This window comes from Melanerpes formicivorus, unplaced genomic scaffold (assembly GCF_026170545.1).
Source record: "Melanerpes formicivorus ecotype bairdi unplaced genomic scaffold, bMelFor1.0.p_v2 SCAF_38, whole genome shotgun sequence".
NCBI lineage: Eukaryota > Metazoa > Chordata > Aves > Piciformes > Picidae > Melanerpes > Melanerpes formicivorus.
The window spans coordinates 182,903-200,166 of NW_027142390.1; the positions used below are offsets into that span (position 1 = coordinate 182,903).

The 17,264-nt window shown below is 56.6% G+C and overlaps 1 protein-coding gene across 2 annotated transcripts in view; it reads right to left on the bottom strand.

Moving 5' to 3' along the window:
* Positions 1-17,264, bottom strand: part of LOC137450812 (uncharacterized) — a 216,360-nt gene that overhangs the window by 44,593 nt on the left and 154,503 nt on the right. For both annotated transcript variants that reach the window (XM_068157707.1, XM_068157708.1), the window contains 4 exons: positions 13,666-13,827; positions 13,494-13,572; positions 4,460-4,621; positions 4,288-4,366 (listed from right to left, as the gene is read on the bottom strand). The gene's annotated coding sequence lies outside the window, so the exon portion shown is untranslated. The remainder of the gene's footprint in view (positions 1-4,287; positions 4,367-4,459; positions 4,622-13,493; positions 13,573-13,665; positions 13,828-17,264) is intronic.

Here is a 17,264-nt window from a genome sequence, read left to right on the forward strand (position 1 = left end):
TGAACCTCACACTTCTCCCAGCTTTGCAACAGCAAAGAACTTTGTGAACAACACAGTGGTGCTCCTAAGGAGGTCACCAGCTTGCAAGTTACAGGAGAAATAAAAACCTTTTTATTACAGAAGCACTGGCAAAAATTTACGGACAGGAACAGCAGACGAGGAAATTCTGCAATTGAGCTAACGATAGACATCAGGCCTAGGATCTGGCTACCCTGACAAAGGATGCCAACAGGACAGAGTGAGGCCTCAGCAGCACTCCCAAAAAGCCCCACAGAGAGCCACAGGCTCTGGCCCGTGCCCCACCTACGGGCCGGCCCTCCTGGCAGCAGCGCAACACCACCTCTTCAGGAGCCCAGGGACTGACCTCAGCCCCCTAAGGGCCAGGCAAGGTTGGTTCCTGTTAGCTGCCTAAAGCAGCCTCCCCAGCCCTGCTTACAGGGACCTTGGGCTGCTGCTGGGGACAGAAGGGGGAATGGAGGGCTCCACAACTCGTCACACAGGCCCCGAGTACAGGGCTGTTAAGCTGACAGGGTGCCAAGGGAACAGGCTGCCATGAAGGCACAGACCCAGGCCCTCAACTACAGGGTGGGTCACCTTGCCGCAGCAACACGACCCAGCGGCTTCGCTGTGTCCGACGAATAAAAGGAGGAAGTTCCACAGGAACAGAAGGGAAAACCTTTTCACTGTGTGTGCCAGAGCCCTGGAGCAGGCTGCCCAGAGAGTTAGTGGAGTCTCTGGAGACATTCAAAACCTGCCCCAGGTGATCCTGCACTGGCACAGGGGTTGGACCGGATGCTATTTTGGGGTCCCTTCCAACCCCTAACACTCAGTGATTCTGTGATTAGCTATGCTGGTGACAGAGTCTCACTGAGTGCTCTTTAAAATGTTTTTCTTTTCTTTCAGCCTAGGAGTTTCATATTTAAATAGACCTTCTGCTCTGTCTTCCCCCTTCCTTCTTCCATCTTGCGTCTAAAAACTAGGAGAGCTTGATGAGGTGTATCCTGGGCGTCCCAACGTAACACATCTCAATTGCATACATGGATTTTGTAATCTTTTGCCCCATTGCTTGCACAGGGTGGATTAAGTTCATTACTTAGAGCTTGTCAGGACAGCTGTTGAAGTGTCCTGTGCAATGCAGGAGGAGTTGAATCCCATAGGAAACCACATTACTGTGCTTTGTCAGCCTGGTTATGGTCAGAAACCTCCTTCATTTTTTTTTCTCTTAAACAGATATATCACATGAGTCCCCAGAATTAATTTGCCTCTTCTCATAATTATTTCTTTAAAACTGTCTTAGAAGTGTCTCTGTCCTTCCCTCTCTCTAGATACTGGCCTCCTGAGCCCATGGCAGACTTGCACAGAGCTACTGCGAGCACCACTCTGCACGGCCTCTGGGGGGCTTTCAAGCACAGGCACCCCTGGAGAATCCAAACCTAACCTTGCAGCTGGCCTTAGAGCTCCTCTTTGGAAAACTGTCGCTGCCAGGGCCCACAAACCCAACATCCTCTGTCAGCAACCTGGATGTAAGAGCTGAAAAGTGTCAACAGAAATTGTACTTGGACAGCTCAGGAAGATCCTTCAATGAAAGAGCTGGCTCCTCCTGAAGGGCAAGTATGAATGGAGCTCTCAAAGTACCACACTTCAGAGCCTCCTGCTTGCTAGCACTAAGACAATTGTTCATGTAGAACGACTGGCCACTCACTTCAACAAACCCCACAGAACTGGCTCCTATCAACTCTCCAGAAGACACTGCTGCACTAGCTTGGCTGCCTGACCGGCTCAGTTCAGGTGGCTTAGGATCTCACAGAGGGTACCACAAGAACTGAGGGGACTGCAGTCTTTGCAGCTTCAGCTTTCCTTCTCTGCTACTTCTTTTTTCAGATGGATTTTTTTTCAAAGGGACTGCTGGACAGCAGAACAGGATGGATGGCCGGGCCCCAAGAGCGGTGGGGAACAGAGTTAAACCCAGCCGGTGGCCGGCCGGGCACAAGTGGTGTTCCCCAGGACACCCCTTGTGAGAGAGTGAGTCCAGAGAAGGGCCACAAAGCTGGTGAGGGGTCTGGATAACAAGTCTTATGAGGAGTGGCTGAAGGAACTGGGACTGTTTAATCTGCAGAAGAGGAAGCTAAGGGAATTATGGTGTGGTCTGGCTTCAGCTCTCAACTAGTTCCACGTTGAACAAGGACAGCTTGTACTCACAGAAGGCACTGGCTGCTTGGGTTCAAGGTTCCTGTAGAGCTCAGGTCTCTGAGACTTCTGAACAGCTGTGCTTAGCCCAAAATCAGACAGTTTCACATCACCCTGGGAAAAAAAAAATCCAAGAAAAGAATTCAGAAAGATTGTGCTTGAGCAAAAGAAAAGGTTTAACCGCTGCACAGCCTCCTGAGCCCATGGCAGGCTTGCAGAGCTACTGTGAGCACCACTCTGCGCGGCCTCTGGGGGGTTTCAAGCACAGGCACTCCAGGAGACTGCAGGCACTCCATAGAGACTCCAAAACCTCACTGAGAACCCCCCAACTCCTTCAGGACCCCCACAGATTCCCCAACTTAGATGCCCACAAAACCCCTTTGGAGGCACCCAAACCCCCCATCTGATACGCCCAGCTCCGTTTTAGGTACCCCCAGACGCTTCTAATGTCCCCAGACCCGCTGGTGGACCAGCCCAGAACCCCCTGACACTATCCCAGACCCTTTCAGGGGGCTCCACACCCCTTCTAGATGCCCACAAAACCCCTTCACACGCCAAAAGAAACCTTTACCTGCCTCCAAACCCCATTTGGGGCCCACTCAGACCCCTTAGCAGCGGGTGGCAGCAACCAAGTCTGTTGCTCTCACCAATTAAACCCTTTGGTGCTCTCAGCTCTCTGACCCTGTGTCAGTGCAAGTCCTTGTCAGCCGGTACCTTTGTCCTGATCCAGGCGGAGAGAGAACTGCCAGGAACACAGCTTCGCCGCTCCGCTTGCGGCACGCCTGCTGCCGAGGGCAGCCTCGTCCGCAGCCTGCCCGAGAGGAACACGGCCCCCGGGGCCGGGGGACAAACAAAAGCCTTCCACAAAGGAAACAAGGGAAGTCTCTTGGCCACTCTTCACGTGCCGAGTGCGATTGTCATGTGGAACACACCGCGGCATCTGGAACGAGTTTAAGTCCAGGTCTATGGCAGCACAGAGGTTCCTGGAATATCCCGGTACATCGATCCACAGGAGGTTGTCTTTCGGTCCCCAGTCTGATGCTTTGCAGCACAGCCATCACATCATTTCTCTCGAGTGCTTTGAACTGACAATTCATACAGGAGAATAAACCCAAACAGGAGTAAGCAGGTTGGAAAAGAACTTTGATCATCACCGGGCCCAGCAAGAGGACACAGTCTCAGGCTGCACCAGGGGAGGTTTAGGCTAGAGGTTAGGAAGAGGTTCTGCACAGAGAGAGTGATGGCCCATTGGAATGGGCTGCCCAGGGAGGTGGTGGAGTCACCATCTTTGGAGGTGTTCAGGAGGAGACTGGATAGGGTGCTTGGTTGCATGGTTTAGTTGATTAGGTGGTGTTGGATGATAGGTTGGACACGATGATCTTGAAGGTCTCTTCCAACTCGGTCTGGTCTATTCTTTTCTATTCCGTTCCATTCCATACCATTCCATTCCAACACCATCTAATCAACTAAACCATGGCACTGAGTGCCTCATCCAGTCTCTTTCTAAACACTTCCAGTGATGGTGACTCCCTGGGCACCACCTCACTGAGCAGCACATTCCAAAGGCCAATCTCTCTTTCAACCTGCTCTATTCTATTCTATGAAGACCTTCTTCCTAACATCCAGCCTAAACCTCCCCTGGCACAGCTTGAGACTGTGTCCTCTTGCTCTGGTGCTGCTTGCCTGGGAGAAGAGACCAACCCCCACCTGGCTACAACCAGAACTGAGGGGACTGCAGTCTTTGCAGCTTCAGCTTTCCTTCTCTGCTACTTCTTTTTTCAGATGGATTTTTTTTCAAAGGGACTGCTGGACAGCAGAACAGGATGGATGGCCAGGCCCCAAGAGCGGTGGGGAACAGAGTTAAACCCAGCCGGTGGCCGGCCGGGCACAAGTGGTGTTCCCCAGGACACCCCTTGTGAGAGAGTGAGTCCAGAGAAGGGCCACAAAGCTGGTGAGGGGTCTGGATAACAAGTCTTATGAGGAGTGGCTGAGGGAACTGGGACTGTTTAATCTGCAGAAGAGGAAGCTGAGGGAATTATGGTGTGGTCTGGCTTCAGCTCTCAACTACTTCCACGTTGAGCAAGGACAGCTTGTACTCACAGAAGGCACTGGCTGCTTGGGTTCAAGGTTCCTGCAGAGCTCAGGCTATCTCTCTTCATTAGTGAGGTCGTCCTGTCACCTAGGCAGAGAGATGAAAATGCAGCTATGAAATTAGACCACTGGAATCGTGAGACTCGTTCTGTGTGCGACTCCAGGAGAATCCAAACCTAACCTTGGAGCTGCCCTGAAGAGCTCCTCTTTGGAAAAGTCTCGCTGCCGGGCCCCACAAACCCCACACCCTCTGTCAGCAAACCGGATGTACGAGCTGAAGAGTGTCGACAGAAACTGTACATGGACAGCTCAGGAAGATCCTGCCAGTCCCAGCACACCAGACCTGGAATGATCAAAGAAAGTCCGTTAACATCTCTCTGTGTGTCTGCTCATAGCTTGACGAGAACCCCCCAACTCCTTCAGGACCCCCCCAGATTCCCCAACTTAGATGCCCACAAAACCCCTTTGGAGGCACCCAAACCCCCCATCTCATACGCCCAGCTCCATTTTAGGTACCCCCAGACGCTTCTAATGTCCCCAGACCCGCTGGTAGACCAGCCCAGAACCCCCTGACACTATCCCAGACCCTTTCAGGGGGCTCCACACCCCTTCTAGATGCCCACAAAACCCCTTCACACGCCAAAAGAAACCTTTACCTGCCTCCAAACCCCATTTGGGGGCCACTCAGACCCCTTAGCAGCGGGTGGCAGCAACCAAGTCTGTTGCTCTCACCAATGAAACCAGGATGTTAGGAAGAAGGTCTTCATAGAATAGAATAGAGCAGGTTGAAAGAGAGATTGGCCTTTGGAATGTGCTGCCCAGGGAGGTGGTGGAGTCACCATCACTGGGAGTGTTTAGAAAGAGACTGGATGAGGCACTCAGTGCCATGGTTTAGTTGATTGGAATGGGATGGAATGGACCAGGTTGGAAGAGACCTTCAAGATCATCGTGTCCAAGCTATCATCCAACACCACCTAATCAACTAAACCATGCAACCAAGCACCCTATGCAGTCTCCTCCTGAACACCTCCAAAGATGGTGACTCCACCACCTCCCTGGGCAGCCCATTCCAATGGGCAATCACTCTCTCTGTGCAGAACCTCTTCCTAACCTCTAGCCTAAACCTCCCCTGGCACAGCTTGAGACTGTGTCCTCTTGCTCTGGTGCTGCTTGCCTGGAAGAAGAGACCAACCCCCACCTGGCTACAACCTCCCTTCAGGGAGTCGTAGAAAGCAAGAAGGTCTCCCCTGAGCCTCCTCTTCTCCAGGCTAAGCAACCCCAGCTCCCTCAGCCTCTCCTCACAGGCCTGTGCTCCAAACCCCTCCCCAGCTTTGTTGCCCTTCTCCGGACACCTTCCAGCAACTCAACGTCTTGCTTAAACGGAGGGGCCCAGAACTGGACACGGGACTCAAGGTGTGCCCTAACCAGTGCCAAGTGCAGGGGCAGAATGACCTCCCTGCTCCTGCTGGCCACTCTGATCCTGATATTGGCCAGGTTGCCAGTGGCCTTCTTGGCCACCCGTGCACGCTGCTGGTCACGACCAGAAGACAGGGATCGGAAGAGTCTTTGGCCAAGCTGTAAGCCTCTTCCTAACATCCAGCCTAAACCTCCCCTGGCACAGCTTGAGACTGTGTCCTCTTGTTCTGGTGCTGCTTGCCTGGGAGAAGAGACCAACCCCCACCCGGCTACAACCAGAACTGAGGGGACTGCAATCTTTGCAGCTTCAGCTTTCCTTCTCTGCTACTTCTTTTTTCAGATGGATTTTTTTTCCATAGCGACCACCGGGACGCTGCCCCTCTGGCGCCAGCAGAGCCGGGCTAGGGCGCAGGCGCCGGATCCATAGCGACCACCGGGACGCTGCCCCTCTGGCGCCAGCAGAGCCGGGCTAGGGCGCAGGCGCCGGATCCATAGCGACCACCGGGACGCTGCCCCCCTGGCGCGAGCAGAGCCGGGCTAGGGCGCAGGCGCCGGATCCATAGCGACCACCGGGACGCTGCCCCCCTGTGGCGCCAGCAGAGCCGGGCTAGGGCGCAGGCGCCGGATCCATAGCGACACTCGAGTCAAGCTCTCCGCTCTCCGCTCTTCCCTTAAGAATTTTCGAGCATTCGGCGCAGTTAGGCTGCAGAAATTAGCTCCCACGGGGCGGCACACGCCGCGGCACGGCTGCACTGCGGCCATTACACACAGGGTTGAGCACTGAGCTCCCACGGGGCGCTATACGCCGCGGTACGGCTGCACTGCCGGCCATTACACACCGGGTGGCAGCATTGAGCTCCCCCGGGGCGGCACACGCCGCGGCACGGCTGCACTGCCGGCCATTACACACAGGGTGGCAGCATTGAGCTCCCACGGGGCCTCTGGGTACGGTTGAGGCAGCAGCCGCCACCCCCGCAGAGCCCCACCGGCCAAGCCCGGACACGCCCCCCCCCCAAAAGCCCCGCGCTGCCCCGCCGGTGGCCACGCCCCCAAGCCCCGCGCACCTCCAGCGGCTGCTATAGAGAAACCCCACAAAGCAGCAGAGACTGGCACTGACCTGGGACACAGCAGAAGAGCTGCAACCTCTACCAGCCACAACCCTGAAAGCATCTGGCGCCATGTTGTTGAGGGCGGTGCCATGCTGGGGGGTGGGGTTCAGGCTGGGGGGCGGTGACACGCTGGAGGGGGGTGGTGACACGCTGGGCGGGGGCGGTGCCACGCTGGGGGGGCGGTGCCACGCTGGGGGGGCGGTGCCACGCTGGGGGGGGCGGTGCCACGCTGGGGGGGCGGTGCCACGCTGGGGGGGCGGTGCCACGCTGGGGGGGGCGGTGCCACGCTGGGGGGGCGGTGCCACGCTGGGGGGGCGGTGCCACGCTGGGGGGGGGCGGTGCCACGCTGGGGGGGGCGGTGCCACGCTGGAGGGGGGCGGTGACACGCTGGAGGGGGGCGGTGACACGCTGGAGGGGGGCGGTGACACGCTGGAGGGGGGCGGTGACACGCTGGAGGGGGGCGGTGACACGCTGGAGGGGGGCGGTGACACGCTGGGGGGGCGGTGACACGCTGGGAGGGGCGGTGACACGCTGGGGGGGCGGTGCCACGCTGGGGGAGGCGGTGACACGCTGGAGGGGGGCGGTGCCACGCTGAGGGGGCGGTGCCACGCTGGGGGGGCGGTGCCACGCCGGGGGGGGCGGTGCCTGCGTTGTCACCTCACTCTCAGCTTTCCATTGGGTTTTATTCCCCTCCAAGACAACACGTTGAGTTCTGAGCAGCTGAGGAGCCCTGGGGAACACCTGTACAGAAATGTTCCTCCAAGAGCTGTCAGAAAAACGTTCGTTCCGCCAGCAGGCAGCTCTGGCTTCAGAGCAAAAGCCTTCTGTGATCATTCTGTTTAGCTCAGCACCAGCTGCAGCCGTCGGTATTACCAAACTACACAGTAATGGCCTCCTCCCGGTGCCCTCCCGGTCCCAACAGTTTCCCCCCACCAAAGGACTGGCAGAGAACTGGAAGCGACTGGGAAGCAGATCCGGGCTAGGGCGCAGGCGCCGGATCCATAGCGACGCTCGAGTCAAGCTCTCCGCTCTCCCCCTAAGAATTTTCGAGCATTCAGCGCAGTTAGGCTGCAGAAATTAGCTCCCCCGGGGCGGCACACGCCGCGGCACGGCTGCACTGCCGGCCAGTACACACCGGGTGGCAGCATTGAGCTCCCCCGGGGCGACACACGCCACGGCACGGCTGCACTGCCGGCCATTACACACCGGGTGGCAGCACTGAGCACCTCCCTGGGCGTGGGCAGCAGCCGGGCCCCCACGTGGGTTTTATTTTCCAATGCTAAAAGCCTTTTAGAAGCAGAGAGGGCAGACAGGGGTCGTTTCCAAAGCTTTCTTACGCACCAGTCACTCCAAGCCCTCCCTCTCCAGCTGCAAACCAGAGGTTTGCCTCCGCCTCGCCTCACCCCAGTACTTACACTTTTAAAGATAGTGTGGTGCCCTCGGAGAATTTTCAGCACTTTAGGGGGGGGCCCCCAGCCCTCGCTCACCTGCTCCTCTGCTGCAGTAGCCCCCTGCCCCACGTGGCAGAACCAGCCCACCCACAATCCCCCCACTCCCTTTGATTCGCCCCCAGAAAGGCACAAAATAAAGCAAACTGCCCAGCCAGCACCTCCTGCCTTTCACAGCAAGGACTGAACATTGCAGCTTTGGCCAAGACTATCAGCCCAAAGGAAGGCCTGGCCCCTGAGGAGCTAAATGCAAGTGAACCGTCTGACACCACCACAGTCCTGTGAATGTTGCAAAGCAGTAGTGCATGCAGTATAATAATTCGAAAGTTAAGGGCTGCTCAAGCTTTACACAAAGTATCCTATTCAGTTTTGGGTTCCACTTAACACAAAGTAAAAGTATAAAAGGTCAGAGGGAAAGCCAACTCTACCTCTGAACTACAGCAAGAAATACTGGAATCAAGGGGCCCTTTCTTCTGCTACTAATAGATGAAGAGAACATGAAAACTGATGGGCTAAACCAACAGGGCAAGATTAGAATAACTCGTAGAGAGAACGGAAGATACAAAGCTTCAACTACATCTGTTTAGCAACGACTCCTACCAGATAACTTCCATGCCATAACTTTACTGAATTCAAACAAGCCAGCTGGCGAAGCGTCTCGCTTACAGGCGGCCGACGAGGACACGCGCAGAAGGAAGAGGCGAGGGAACAAGTCCTGAGCTTTGCTGCAGGCTGTCCTGCGGCTTTCCCTACCGACTCTTTCCCGTACACCACCGCAGAATGAGTTGGGTGAATTTTGTCTCAAACCCATTAAACCCTTTGGTGGTTTCAGCTTCCCGAGGATGTGTCGGCACAAGTCCTTGTCGGGGCACCGCAAACAGGGAGAGACAAAGCTCCGAGATCCAGGAAGAGGACGGCTGAGCAGACACCCCTAAAGGAGAGAAACTTCATCAGCTGAACCTCACACTTCTCCCAGCTTTGCAACAGCAAAGAACTTTGTGAACAACACAGTGGTGCTCCTAAGGAGGTCACCAGCTTGCAAGTTACAGGAGAAATAAAAACCTTTTTATTACAGAAGCACTGGCAAAAATTTACGGACAGGAACAGCAGACGAGGAAATTCTGCGATTGAGCTAACGATAGACATCAGGCCTAGGATCTGGCTACCCTGACAAAGGATGCCAACAGGACAGAGTGAGGCCTCAGCAGCACTCCCAAAAAGCCCCACAGAGAGCCACAGGCTCTGGCCCGTGCCCCACCTACGGGCCGGCCCTCCTGGCAGCAGCGCAACACCACCTCTTCAGGAGCCCAGGGACTGACCTCAGCCCCCTAAGGGCCAGGCAAGGTTGGTTCCTGTTAGCTGCCTAAAGCAGCCTCCCCAGCCCTGCTTACAGGGACCTTGGGCTGCTGCTGGGGACAGAAGGGGGAATGGAGGGCTCCACAACTCGTCACACAGGCCCCGAGTACAGGGCTGTTAAGCTGACAGGGTGCCAAGGGAACAGGCTGCCATGAAGGCACAGACCCAGGCCCTCAACTACAGGGTGGGTCACCTTGCCGCAGCAACACGACCCAGCGGCTTCGCTGTGTCCGACGAATAAAAGGAGGAAGTTCCACAGGAACAGAAGGGAAAACCTTTTCACTGTGTGTGCCAGAGCCCTGGAGCAGGCTGCCCAGAGAGTTAGTGGAGTCTCTGGAGACATTCAAAACCTGCCCCAGGTGATCCTGCACTGGCACAGGGGTTGGACCGGATGCTATTTTGGGGTCCCTTCCAACCCCTAACACTCAGTGATTCTGTGATTAGCTATGCTGGTGACAGAGTCTCACTGAGTGCTCTTTAAAATGTTTTTCTTTTCTTTCAGCCTAGGAGTTTCATATTTAAATAGACCTTCTGCTCTGTCTTCCCCCTTCCTTCTTCCATCTTGCGTCTAAAAACTAGGAGAGCTTGATGAGGTGTATCCTGGGCGTCCCAACGTAACACATCTCAATTGCATACATGGATTTTGTAATCTTTTGCCCCATTGCTTGCACAGGGTGGATTAAGTTCATTACTTAGAGCTTGTCAGGACAGCTGTTGAAGTGTCCTGTGCAATGCAGGAGGAGTTGAATCCCATAGGAAACCACATTACTGTGCTTTGTCAGCCTGGTTATGGTCAGAAACCTCCTTCATTTTTTTTTCTCTTAAACAGATATATCACATGAGTCCCCAGAATTAATTTGCCTCTTCTCATAATTATTTCTTTAAAACTGTCTTAGAAGTGTCTCTGTCCTTCCCTCTCTCTAGATACTGGCCTCCTGAGCCCATGGCAGACTTGCACAGAGCTACTGCGAGCACCACTCTGCACGGCCTCTGGGGGGCTTTCAAGCACAGGCACCCCTGGAGAATCCAAACCTAACCTTGCAGCTGGCCTTAGAGCTCCTCTTTGGAAAACTGTCGCTGCCAGGGCCCACAAACCCAACATCCTCTGTCAGCAACCTGGATGTAAGAGCTGAAAAGTGTCAACAGAAATTGTACTTGGACAGCTCAGGAAGATCCTTCAATGAAAGAGCTGGCTCCTTCTGAAGGGCAAGTATGAATGGAGCTCTCAAAGTACCACACTTCAGAGCCTCCTGCTTGCTAGCACTAAGACAATTGTTCATGTAGAACGACTGGCCACTCACTTCAACAAACCCCACAGAACTGGCTCCTATCAACTCTCCAGAAGACACTGCTGCACTAGCTTGGCTGCCTGACCGGCTCAGTTCAGGTGGCTTAGGATCTCACAGAGGGTACCACAAGAACTGAGGGGACTGCAGTCTTTGCAGCTTCAGCTTTCCTTCTCTGCTACTTCTTTTTTCAGATGGATTTTTTTTCAAAGGGACTGCTGGACAGCAGAACAGGATGGATGGCCGGGCCCCAAGAGCGGTGGGGAACAGAGTTAAACCCAGCCGGTGGCCGGCCGGGCACAAGTGGTGTTCCCCAGGACACCCCTTGTGAGAGAGTGAGTCCAGAGAAGGGCCACAAAGCTGGTGAGGGGTCTGGATAACAAGTCTTATGAGGAGTGGCTGAAGGAACTGGGACTGTTTAATCTGCAGAAGAGGAAGCTAAGGGAATTATGGTGTGGTCTGGCTTCAGCTCTCAACTAGTTCCACGTTGAGCAAGGACAGCTTGTACTCACAGAAGGCACTGGCTGCTTGGGTTCAAGGTTCCTGTAGAGCTCAGGTCTCTGAGACTTCTGAACAGCTGTGCTTAGCCCAAAATCAGACAGTTTCACATCACCCTGGGAAAAAAAAAATCCAAGAAAAGAATTCAGAAAGATTGTGCTTGAGCAAAAGAAAAGGTTTAACCGCTGCACAGCCTCCTGAGCCCATGGCAGGCTTGCAGAGCTACTGTGAGCACCACTCTGCGCGGCCTCTGGGGGGTTTCAAGCACAGGCACTCCAGGAGACTGCAGGCACTCCATAGAGACTCCAAAACCTCACTGAGAACCCCCCAACTCCTTCAGGACCCCCACAGATTCCCCAACTTAGATGCCCACAAAACCCCTTTGGAGGCACCCAAACCCCCCATCTGATACGCCCAGCTCCGTTTTAGGTACCCCCAGACGCTTCTAATGTCCCCAGACCCGCTGGTGGACCAGCCCAGAACCCCCTGACACTATCCCAGACCCTTTCAGGGGGCTCCACACCCCTTCTAGATGCCCACAAAACCCCTTCACACGCCAAAAGAAACCTTTACCTGCCTCCAAACCCCATTTGGGGCCCACTCAGACCCCTTAGCAGCGGGTGGCAGCAACCAAGTCTGTTGCTCTCACCAATTAAACCCTTTGGTGCTCTCAGCTCTCTGACCCTGTGTCAGTGCAAGTCCTTGTCAGCCGGTACCTTTGTCCTGATCCAGGCGGAGAGAGAACTGCCAGGAACACAGCTTCGCCGCTCCGCTTGCGGCACGCCTGCTGCCGAGGGCAGCCTCGTCCTCAGCCTGCCCGAGAGGAACACGGCCCCCGGGGCCGGGGGACACACAAAAGCCTTCCACAAAGGAAACAAGGGAAGTCTCTTGGCCACTCTTCACGTGCCGAGTGCGATTGTCATGTGGAACACACCGTGGCATCTGGAACGAGTTTAAGTCCAGGTCTGTGGCAGCACAGAGGTTCCTGGAATATCCCGGTACATCGATCCACAGGAGGTTGTCTTTCGGTCCCCAGTCTGATGCTTTGCAGCACAGCCATCACACCATTTCTCTCGAGTGCTTTGAACTGACAATTCATACAGGAGAATAAACCCAAACAGGAGTAAGCAGGTTGGAAAAGAACTTTGATCATCACCGGGCCCAGCAAGAGGACACAGTCTCAGGCTGCACCAGGGGAGGTTTAGGCTAGAGGTTAGGAAGAGGTTCTGCACAGAGAGAGTGATGGCCCATTGGAATGGGCTGCCCAGGGAGGTGGTGGAGTCACCATCTTTGGAGGTGTTCAGGAGGAGACTGGATAGGGTGCTTGGTTGCATGGTTTAGTTGATTAGGTGGTGTTGGATGATAGGTTGGACACGATGATCTTGAAGGTCTCTTCCAACTCGGTCTGGTCTATTCTTTTTTATTCCGTTCCATTCCATACCATTCCATTCCAACACCATCTAATCAACTAAACCATGGCACTGAGTGCCTCATCCAGTCTCTTTCTAAACACTTCCAGTGATGGTGACTCCCTGGGCACCACCTCACTGAGCAGCACATTCCAAAGGCCAATCTCTCTTTCAACCTGCTCTATTCTATTCTATGAAGACCTTCTTCCTAACATCCAGCCTAAACCTCCCCTGGCACAGCTTGAGACTGTGTCCTCTTGCTCTGGTGCTGCTTGCCTGGGAGAAGAGACCAACCCCCACCTGGCTACAACCAGAACTGAGGGGACTGCAGTCTTTGCAGCTTCAGCTTTCCTTCTCTGCTACTTCTTTTTTCAGATGGATTTTTTTTCAAAGGGACTGCTGGACAGCAGAACAGGATGGATGGCCAGGCCCCAAGAGCGGTGGGGAACAGAGTTAAACCCAGCCGGTGGCCGGCCGGGCACAAGTGGTGTTCCCCAGGACACCCCTTGTGAGAGAGTGAGTCCAGAGAAGGGCCACAAAGCTGGTGAGGGGTCTGGATAACAAGCCTTAGGAGGAGTGGCTGAGGGAACTGGGACTGTTTAATCTGCAGAAGAGGAAGCTGAGGGAATTATGGTGTGGTCTGGCTTCAGCTCTCAACTACTTCCACGTTGAGCAAGGACAGCTTGTACTCACAGAAGGCACTGGCTGCTTGGGTTCAAGGTTCCTGCAGAGCTCAGGCTATCTCTCTTCATTAGTGAGGTCGTCCTGTCACCTAGGCAGAGAGATGAAAATGCAGCTATGAAATTAGACCACTGGAATCGTGAGACTCGTTCTGTGTGCGACTCCAGGAGAATCCAAACCTAACCTTGGAGCTGCCCTGAAGAGCTCCTCTTTGGAAAAGTCTCGCTGCCGGGCCCCACAAACCCCACACCCTCTGTCAGCAAACCGGATGTACGAGCTGAAGAGTGTCGACAGAAACTGTACATGGACAGCTCAGGAAGATCCTGCCAGTCCCAGCACACCAGACCTGGAATGATCAAAGAAAGTCCGTTAACATCTCTCTGTGTGTCTGCTCATAGCTTGACGAGAACCCCCCAACTCCTTCAGGACCCCCCCAGATTCCCCAACTTAGATGCCCACAAAACCCCTTTGGAGGCACCCAAACCCCCCATCTCATACGCCCAGCTCCATTTTAGGTACCCCCAGACGCTTCTAATGTCCCCAGACCCGCTGGTAGACCAGCCCAGAACCCCCTGACACTATCCCAGACCCTTTCAGGGGGCTCCACACCCCTTCTAGATGCCCACAAAACCCCTTCACACGCCAAAAGAAACCTTTACCTGCCTCCAAACCCCATTTGGGGGCCACTCAGACCCCTTAGCAGCGGGTGGCAGCAACCAAGTCTGTTGCTCTCACCAATGAAACCAGGATGTTAGGAAGAAGGTCTTCATAGAATAGAATAGAGCAGGTTGAAAGAGAGATTGGCCTTTGGAATGTGCTGCCCAGGGAGGTGGTGGAGTCACCATCACTGGGAGTGTTTAGAAAGAGACTGGATGAGGCACTCAGTGCCATGGTTTAGTTGATTGGAATGGGATGGAATGGACCAGGTTGGAAGAGACCTTCAAGATCATCGTGTCCAACCTATCATCCAACACCACCTAATCAACTAAACCATGCAACCAAGCACCCTATCCAGTCTCCTCCTGAACACCTCCAAAGATGGTGACTCCACCACCTCCCTGGGCAGCCCATTCCAATGGGCAATCACTCTCTCTGTGCAGAACCTCTTCCTAACCTCTAGCCTAAACCTCCCCTGGCACAGCTTGAGACTGTGTCCTCTTGTTCTGGTGCTGCTTGCCTGGAAGAAGAGACCAACCCCCACCTGGCTACAACCTCCCTTCAGGGAGTCGTAGAAAGCAAGAAGGTCTCCCCTGAGCCTCCTCTTCTCCAGGCTAAGCAACCCCAGCTCCCTCAGCCTCTCCTCACAGGCCTGTGCTCCAAACCCCTCCCCAGCTTTGTTGCCCTTCTCCGGACACCTTCCAGCAACTCAACGTCTTGCTTAAACGGAGGGGCCCAGAACTGGACACGGGACTCAAGGTGTGCCCTAACCAGTGCCAAGTGCAGGGGCAGAATGACCTCCCTGCTCCTGCTGGCCACTCTGATCCTGATATTGGCCAGGTTGCCAGTGGCCTTCTTGGCCACCCGTGCACGCTGCTGGTCACGACCAGAAGACAGGGATCGGAAGAGTCTTTGGCCAAGCTGTAAGCCTCTTCCTAACATCCAGCCTAAACCTCCCCTGGCACAGCTTGAGACTGTGTCCTCTTGTTCTGGTGCTGCTTGCCTGGGAGAAGAGACCAACCCCCACCCGGCTACAACCAGAACTGAGGGGACTGCAATCTTTGCAGCTTCAGCTTTCCTTCTCTGCTACTTCTTTTTTCAGATGGATTTTTTTTCCATAGCGACCACCGGGACGCTGCCCCTCTGGCGCCAGCAGAGCCGGGCTAGGGCGCAGGCGCCGGATCCATAGCGACCACCGGGACGCTGCCCCCCTGGCGCGAGCAGAGCCGGGCTAGGGCGCAGGCGCCGGATCCATAGCGACCACCGGGACGCTGCCCCCCTGTGGCGCCAGCAGAGCCGGGCTAGGGCGCAGGCGCCGGATCCATAGCGACACTCGAGTCAAGCTCTCCGCTCTCCGCTCTTCCCTTAAGAATTTTCGAGCATTCGGCGCAGTTAGGCTGCAGAAATTAGCTCCCACGGGGCGGCACACGCCGCGGCACGGCTGCACTGCGGCCATTACACACAGGGTTGAGCACTGAGCTCCCACGGGGCGCTATACGCCGCGGTACGGCTGCACTGCCGGCCATTACACACCGGGTGGCAGCATTGAGCTCCCCCGGGGCGGCACACGCCGCGGCACGGCTGCACTGCCGGCCATTACACACAGGGTGGCAGCATTGAGCTCCCACGGGGCCTCTGGGTACGGTTGAGGCAGCAGCCGCCACCCCCGCAGAGCCCCACCGGCCAAGCCCGGACACGCCCCCCCCCCAAAAGCCCCGCGCTGCCCCGCCGGTGGCCACGCCCCCAAGCCCCGCGCACCTCCAGCGGCTGCTATAGAGAAACCCCACAAAGCAGCAGAGACTGGCACTGACCTGGGACACAGCAGAAGAGCTGCAACCTCTACCAGCCACAACCCTGAAAGCATCTGGCGCCATGTTGTTGAGGGCGGTGCCATGCTGGGGGGTGGGGTTCAGGCTGGGGGGCGGTGACACGCTGGAGGGGGGGTGGTGACACGCTGGGCGGGGGCGGTGCCACGCTGGGGGGGCGGTGCCACGCTGGGGGGGCGGTGCCACGCTGGGGGGGCGGTGCCACGCTGGGGGGGCGGTGCCACGCTGGGGGGGCGGTGCCACGCTGGGGGGGCGGTGCCACGCTGGGGGGGGCGGTGCCACGCTGGGGGGGCGGTGCCACGCTGGGGGGGCGGTGCCACGCTGGGGGGGCGGTGCCACGCTGGGGGGGGCGGTGCCACGCTGGGGGGGCGGTGCCACGCTGGAGGGGGGCGGTGACACGCTGGAGGGGGGCGGTGACACGCTGGAGGGGGGCGGTGACACGCTGGAGGGGGGCGGTGACACGCTGGAGGGGGGCGGTGACACGCTGGAGGGGGGCGGTGACACGCTGGAGGGGGGCGGTGACACGCTGGAGGGGGGCGGTGACACGCTGGGGGGGGCGGTGACACGCTGGGAGGGGCGGTGACACGCTGGGGGGGCGGTGCCACGCTGGGGGAGGCGGTGACACGCTGGAGGGGGGCGGTGCCACGCTGAGGGGGCGGTGCCACGCTGGGGGGGCGGTGCCACGCCGGGGGGGGCGGTGCCTGCGTTGTCACCTCACTCTCAGCTTTCCATTGGGTTTTATTCCCCTCCAAGACAACACGTTGAGTTCTGAGCAGCTGAGGAGCCCTGGGGAACACCTGTACAGAAATGTTCCTCCAAGAGCTGTCAGAAAAACGTTCGTTCCGCCAGCAGGCAGCTCTGGCTTCAGAGCAAAAGCCTTCTGTGATCATTCTGTTTAGCTCAGCACCAGCTGCAGCCGTCGGTATTACCAAACTACACAGTAATGGCCTCCTCCCGGTGCCCTCCCGGTCCCAACAGTTTCCCCCCACCAAAGGACTGGCAGAGAACTGGAAGCGACTGGGAAGCAGATCCGGGCTAGGGCGCAGGCGCCGGATCCATAGCGACGCTCGAGTCAAGCTCTCCGCTCTCCCCCTAAGAATTTTCGAGCATTCAGCGCAGTTAGGCTGCAGAAATTAGCTCCCCCGGGGCGGCACACGCCGCGGCACGGCTGCACTGCCGGCCAGTACACACCGGGTGGCAGCATTGAGCTCCCCCGGGGCGACACACGCCACGGCACGGCTGCACTGCCGGCCATTACACACCGGGTGGCAGCACTGAGCACCTCCCTGGGCGTGGGCAG